This window comes from Chrysochloris asiatica, unplaced genomic scaffold, assembly GCF_000296735.1.
Source record: "Chrysochloris asiatica unplaced genomic scaffold, ChrAsi1.0 scaffold00053, whole genome shotgun sequence".
Classification (NCBI taxonomy): domain Eukaryota; kingdom Metazoa; phylum Chordata; class Mammalia; order Afrosoricida; family Chrysochloridae; genus Chrysochloris; species Chrysochloris asiatica.
Window position 1 is genome coordinate 2,478,725 of NW_006408571.1, and position 7,244 is coordinate 2,485,968.

At 39.9% G+C, this 7,244-nt stretch overlaps 1 protein-coding gene across 1 annotated transcript in view; it reads right to left on the bottom strand.

The window, feature by feature from the left end:
- PLAA (phospholipase A2-activating protein) overlaps positions 1–7,244 on the bottom strand; it is a 61,498-nt gene that overhangs the window by 48,195 nt on the left and 6,059 nt on the right. The window lies entirely within an intron of this gene.

Sequence of the window (7,244 nt, forward strand, 5' to 3'; positions counted from 1 at the left end):
AAGGGAAACATACATAATCATCTTCTATCCTCATTTTTACTCAGCAGTGACTGCTGACCCTAAAAAATCTTTGGTTAAATGAAAACATTCACACAATAAAGATAATGGAATCCACTATTAATCAGCTTTAAACATACTGAGGGCATTTTCACACTATGAAGTATTAACTTAGTATCCATTAGTATAGTATGTGTATCTGAAGATCTGGAACATCAGTCACTCCCAATGCGCACAGAGGAATTAATACAGGGATACAGAAATGGCTGTTCCAGGTACATAGCACATTAATAACTATCTTGGGATTAAAATAGTTACCAATTTATTACACATGTCAGTCATTTAGCTTTACTGCCTTACTTACCACAAGTCAAATAAACAGTTATGTCAATGTGGAAGGCTATAAATTAGCTGCTGAGATGGTAATAAAGAATTAGATCCTTAACTGAAGCTAAATCACAGCCTACTTGAAGGAGACAGGACATATAACAGCCAGTACAACTCCCAAATAAAGACTGAACTCATCTATTCTTGTTCCTTTTCAAAACTCCACAAAAAGTTTTATACAACAGAATAATACAATAATAAACATTTATATGTGTAGTTGCTGTAAAGTGCCATTGAGTCGACTCCAACCCATATCAACCCTGTATAGGGTTTCCAAGGAGCAGTTGGTGAGCTTGAACTACTGACCTTGCAGTGCAAACGACTTTGCAGTCTGATGCATTAGCTCACAGCGCCACACCAGAAAAAAAAAAAAAAAAAAAAGTGTGTATATAGTGTATATATACATGTATACACACACACATATACATATATACACATATACAATTGTGTATGTATATGTGTGGAGAGAGAATTTGTTTTTAAGAGGCATAGGCACACAAGGTCATTGAAATATGAGAAAAAAAACACGGGAGTTTGAATATTGAAACCTGAAAGAAAAGTTGTAAAGGCCTAAGATTGTTGTTCATCAGCCATGAACGTGGATAAGCATTGTAATATAACCAGAATATGGGGTATTTTTTATTCACCCTCTTCCTTTGGACATATTTATCAAGTGGGACTTGTTATTGTTAGGTGCCATCGAGTTGGTGCCGACTCATAGCGACCTTATGCACAGCAGAATGAAACACTGCCCGATCCTGGGCCAACCTTACTATTGTTGCCACACTTGAGTCCATCGATGCTGTCACTTGGCTAATCCGTCACATTGGGGGATCTTCCCTTTTTCTCTGACCCTCCACCTTACCAAACATGGTATCCTTTTCCAACGGCTGGTCCCTCCTGACAATATGTCCAAAGTATGAAAGACGAAGTTTGGCCAAGAACACCATGTTTGGCAAAGTGGAGGGTAAACAAAAAAGAGAAAGACCCTCAACTAGATGAAGTGACACAGTGACTAGAACAATGGACATAAACATAGCAATGACTGTGAGGATGGCAAAGAACTGGGAACTATTTCGTTCCGTTGTATATGAGGCCGCTATGAGTCAAGACTCGATTCAATGGCACCTAACAAAAGCATGCACCTTAGAAATGGGGAGGAAGAAATGGGAATGAGAATGAGGAGGCTCACTGTATTTTTCACATAAAGTGTGTACATTTCAGTAACAAGCGCACACATATGCTGCTGTTGTTCAGTGCCACTGAGTCTGTTCTGACCCATAGTGACCCTGTAGAGGGTTTCCAAAGACCTGCTGGTGAGCTTGAACCGCCAACCTTGTGGCTCAAATCAACTTCACAGTCCAGTGCATTAACCCACAGCACCACACCAAGGTATTTGCTAAGTGCCGTCAAGTCAATTCTGACTCATAGCGCCCCTGTATAGGGTTTCTAACCAGTAGCTGGTGGGTTTGAAGTCCAATACCTATCCTACAGCGTCACACCAGACATATAATGGGTAGAGATGATTGATTGAACTGAATTTTTTAAGTTCTGGCATAGCATGCCCATACACTATACATTCTTGTGAAATTTCAAGAAGGTGAATTTCAGCTTTATTCACTCTCATTCATAATCCAAAAATGTTACTTTTAATTGGCAAATCATAGATTGAATGTGGTGTTCCGAGGAGTGGCTGGTGGGTTTGAAATACTGACTTTGTTGTTGGTTAACAGTCTAGTGCTTATCTTACCACACAGACATATTACCACATAGTACCCTAGTAACTAGAAAAGAAAAACTGAAACACATGTGCCTTTGCTCTAGGGCATACGTGGCAGGGCCTGAGAGCTGTGGAGTTCCTTGTAGCTGAATCTGGGCCCTTGTATATCCCACTGGTAAGGGGCAGAGGGTCTGGAGAAGGGCTGTGCACAGAGGAGCTGCCACAGCCCAAGCCCTGACTCATAACATGGCAGGCAGAAACCAATCACCGTCTGCGTGCATTCATGAGTGCATAAGCTTCACTACTGCTGGGCGGCCGGACAGCATAGGTGTGAGCATGCACTGCACCGGCCTCTTGAAGTCTCAAGGCAGTTCAATGGACTCATCTCATCTGAGTGACGGACCAGAAACTTCTCTACAGCTTTCACACCTGCCCAGACAAGAAATTCAAACAAAATGCTTCTCACCTGACCAAGTCTCCTCTCCAGCCTGCACACCTCCTGGGCTGGGGGTGGCCACTCTGCCAAGGATGGAAAAAGTGACTTCTTTCTAAGCTAAAGAAAGCAGTTTGCAGAGCAGGGAAGGATTTCTACCAGAAGAGCAACTGCTTTACAATCTGTTTTCATCCATTGTTCTGGGTTCCAGTGGGAACTTTAATCTGAAAGCTCATATTCATAAATTCTGTATGTTGGTGGTTATGTGCCATCGAGTCAGTTCCAACTCAAAGCAACTCTGTACAAGGTTTCCAAGGCTGTAAATCTTTACGGGAACAAAAAGCCTCATCTTTCTCCCGCGGAACAGCTAGGAGTTTCGAACCGCTGACCTTGAGATTCACAGCCCGATTCGTAACCAGTACGCTACCAGAGTTTTCTTAAATTATTCTTTGGCTTCATTTAAATTTTCTCCACCTCTTTTTATGACACTGTTGTTATTTGGGTATTTAACTTGCTTTCAAAACTTCTCTCCGCTCCTTGCTTTAAAAACCAACCAAACAAACAAAAACCTACTCCCCCTCCCCCCCACGGATTCTAGAGATTGACTAACTTGGTAGAATTCTGTTGTTGCTTCAGGTTGTAATGTTGTTGTTATTGGGTGCTGTAGAGTGAATTTCAACTCATAGTGACCTCATGTAACAGACTCGAACTGCCAGTTTTCTTGGCTATAGTCTTTATGGAGCCTAGGTGCTGCAGTGGGGTAAACTTTGGGCAGTTACCCAAAAGGTCAGAGGTCTGAATCCATGACTTACTGCGTGGAAGACAGATGAGGCTTTCTGCTCTGGTAAAGACTTACATCCTCGGAAACCCTATACAGTGCCACTATGAGTTGGCACTCACCTGAGGGCACATAACCACCAACTTTCTTCTGAAGAGCTGCTGGGTGAGTTTGAACCAATATTTTGATTAATAGTCAAGTACTTTACCATTTGGTGTCATCTCTTGTATCTCCAGAGCGATTGGTGAGTTTGAACCAATATTTTGATTAATAGTCAAGTACTTTACCATTTGGTGTCATCTCTTGTAAAGAGCGATTGATGATTTTTTTTATTATGTAATGAAGTTGTGTTCTACTTAAGATGGAGCCCTAGTAGCATAGTGGGTTTCAAGGTGGGCTACAAACTACAAGGTCAGTAATTCAAATCTACCAATTGCTCAGCAGGGGAAACATGATACTTTCTGCTCCTGTAAAGATTTACAGCCTGGAAACACAATAAAGAGTTGCTATGAGTCAGAACTGACTCCACAACACACACCTACCATACCACTCTACTTGTTAAGTACTGTTGAGTTGATTCTGACCCATTGTGAACCTCTATAGGATTTCCGAGGAGCAGCTGGTGAACTTGAACCGCCGACTTTGCATTCAAATGGCTTTGCAGTCTGGCACATTAACCCACAGCGCCACACCAGGACTCCACCATTCTACTGAAGTGGTCTGTTTCCTCTGAGTTGTTGCCTTTTTTTACTTATTTTTGGTTATTATAATTCTTGCAGGAGATGTGCATAACATTGTCCAATGACCTTTCTCCCTATGTTAGTCTGTGTTAACCTGCCAGCTTCATAGTAACAAGATGGCCTGTACTCGCTATACTGGTAAGGATTTGAACCTGGGTCTCCCACATGGAAGGCAAGAATTCTATCACTGAATCAACAATGCTTCCTTCATACATGCATTACTATTATACTGTTTCATGAAAAGCCCTGGTAGTGCAGTGGCTAAGCACTTGGCTGCTAAATGAAAGATGGGCTTGGATCCACTAGTCAGTCCACTGGAGAAAGACATGCAGTTGGCTTCCAGAAAGACTACAGTCGTGCAAACTCTACGGGAAAGTTCTATTCTGCTCTAAAGGGTCACTATGGTCCAGAATCAACTTGAGGGCAATAGGGTTTTTATACCAATAAGTTCCTGAAGCAAGTGCTCCAAGATGGCAATAGGGAAGAAAAGCAAGAAAGAGTAAGCTACAGGATACTGATCATAAAAACCCAATACAAGACGTTCAGAAAGAATGGCAGACATGACAGAAAAGGGAGATGCAGGATTAGCTGAGCACCAGAAGCAGACAGACCAGTTCAGAAGGCTTTCAATGTCAAGGTAACGTAATTGTAAGGTATCTGATGTGTCTAAATGTCTTGAAGAGATTTAGGCAATTAACAAAAGTTTTGAAATTGAATTAATGATACATAGAAAATGAGAGGAAAACACAAAACAGAGAGATTATATCAGTTTCAGAGAAATTACAAAATTATCCAAGAAATCCTACTTTGTTTCAGAGCTCATGTGTAGACAGAATTTACATAGCTGTAGTTATATAAACACAAAATACTAACTTAGTAAAAATTCAGCTCAACTATAGGATCAGGGCACAGAAAAGATGCAAATTTAATAGGAGTAGGTGAAAACGAAATGCTCATATTCCATAGCAGGAATGTTGTTGTTAAGTGCCGTCAAGTCAGTGCCACCTCATAGCAACCTTGCATAGGGTTTTCAAGGAGTGGCTGATGGGTTTGAACCACTGACCTTGTGGTTCAAACTGACCTTGCAGTTCAGTGCATTAACCCACAGGACTACACCAGATAACAAAGTATGAGAGAAATAGCAACACAAGCATTTTTAAATATTGTCATGGAAATGACATATATAAAATAAGCAATTAAAAGAGATAAAAATGCTCACGTAAAGATTTACAGCCTTGGAAACCCAGGGTCATTTTGAGTCAGAATCAACTCCACGGTACTTACCAACAACAACCTAGAAGGAGGGAGCGATAAAGGCACAAAGTGACTGGCTTACAAGTTTAAAAGAGGGAGTTTAGTTTAAGAGTGTATGGGGGAAGATAGAGTCCCCACTGAATAGTTTTCATCTTATCTAGGTGGGTCTGGTAAAAAGAGATGGGAAAAGATTCTTATGATTCAATACTGAGTAATTGTTATCATGACTAATTGCGACTTTCACAATTTTAAAGGTAGAAATTTTGTAACAAAAATGGCGGAGTAGTTAATCTTAGAAACAGAGGACCCTAGGACCATCAAGGGAGAAGAGCACAAGCAGAATGCAAGACCTTATCCAGAGAAGCAGCAATACCAGAGATGGAATGGAGGCAGAGATGGGGACATGGAGTTGAGGACTCTAGATTCATGGAAAGAGAGGGACTGATTACTGACAGTCAGGAGGCAAACTTGCAGAATGTGCCCTTTGGTGGTGGTTTAAATTTTTATATATACCTGGAGTGTTTAAAAAAAAAAAAAAAAAAAGAGCTAAAATGAATAGAGAGAATTACAGTTAACTGATGGTTTCTGGAGGAGATTATAATCATTGTAATGAAACAAGGTGTATGATTTGTTAAATGTAAAACTGATGATGTGCCCTGTAAACTTTCACTCAACTCACAATAAAAACTTTAAAACAAAACAAAACAAAAAAGACATGAAAATGCTAGTCCCACAAAAAAAAAAAAAAAAAAACAACACTGGGATGGAGTGAGAAGAGTGTGGCTTTGTTTTCTTAACAAATTCCATAAGACTGTAAGACTATTTCACAAAGTGCTGAGTGTCATTTTAGCCTCTGCATGGTTAGGGAAGACTTAGAGCATTGTGTGGAAATCTTAAGTTGTGTTTTAAAAGTAAGGATAGTTTTCTGAAAGGCATAGCTTCTCAGTTGAAGACTTATCTCACCTCTTTCAAGCCTGAAGTTGGTAAAAGAGATCCAATTTAGTTTGAAGAAGGCTTCAAGAGGCCTGGAGCAGTCCGAGACAGTAGCATGTCAATTGGTTTGGTTCAGCATACAACTACAAAACATACACTTCTACCTGGAGGACCTTCATAGGAGGTCAGGAAACTTTATGGTTTTCTATTGTTTTTGTGAAAAACAAGACTGATCACCCTAGAAGACAACTATTTCTGCCTCACTGGAACCATAGTCTCCCATCATCCCCAGTCCCATCCCTGAACTTACTGTCCTGATCCAGAAACGCCTCAACGATGTATATGGGCAAACAAATTTCATTTACTACTTGGCTTCAAACACTTTATAGTACTTCATTAATACACCAGAAGATAAAAATTGCCAAGATGTCAGCTTTAATGACATTCTGTATAACAAAAGGAAAGGTATGGTTGAGACCCTCAAGTTGGGATGCATTAGAGACCACTCCCAATAACTATGACACATCCTAACCTGAATAGTTAAATAAGAGACATAAAACAAAACTTATCTCACTAATATTTTATTACCCACTACCTATACACCTGGAATTCTGCTGTGGCACCATAGAAAAAGCACTGGATTGCTAACCACAAGGTCAGCAGTTCAAACCAGCTGCTCCTTAGAAACCCTACACAGGGTAGCTACAGGTTGGAGTATAGTAGACCACTCTTAATAACCTTTCAACTACATTAGTTGAATAAATACATAAATGAATTTGAGAAACTATTTTTTTAAATGAGTTAAATGGGAAATATAAGAACTAAAAATACTGGTTTTCAAATAAAGGATCACTTTAGCTAAAAGTTCCATAAATTCCTAGTAAATGCAAACACTCTAGTAATTTTTTTTTTATTATTAGTCATGATAACAGTTATTCACTATTGAATCTTACAAATCATATCCCCATCTCCTTTCACCAGACCCATCTAGACAAGATGATA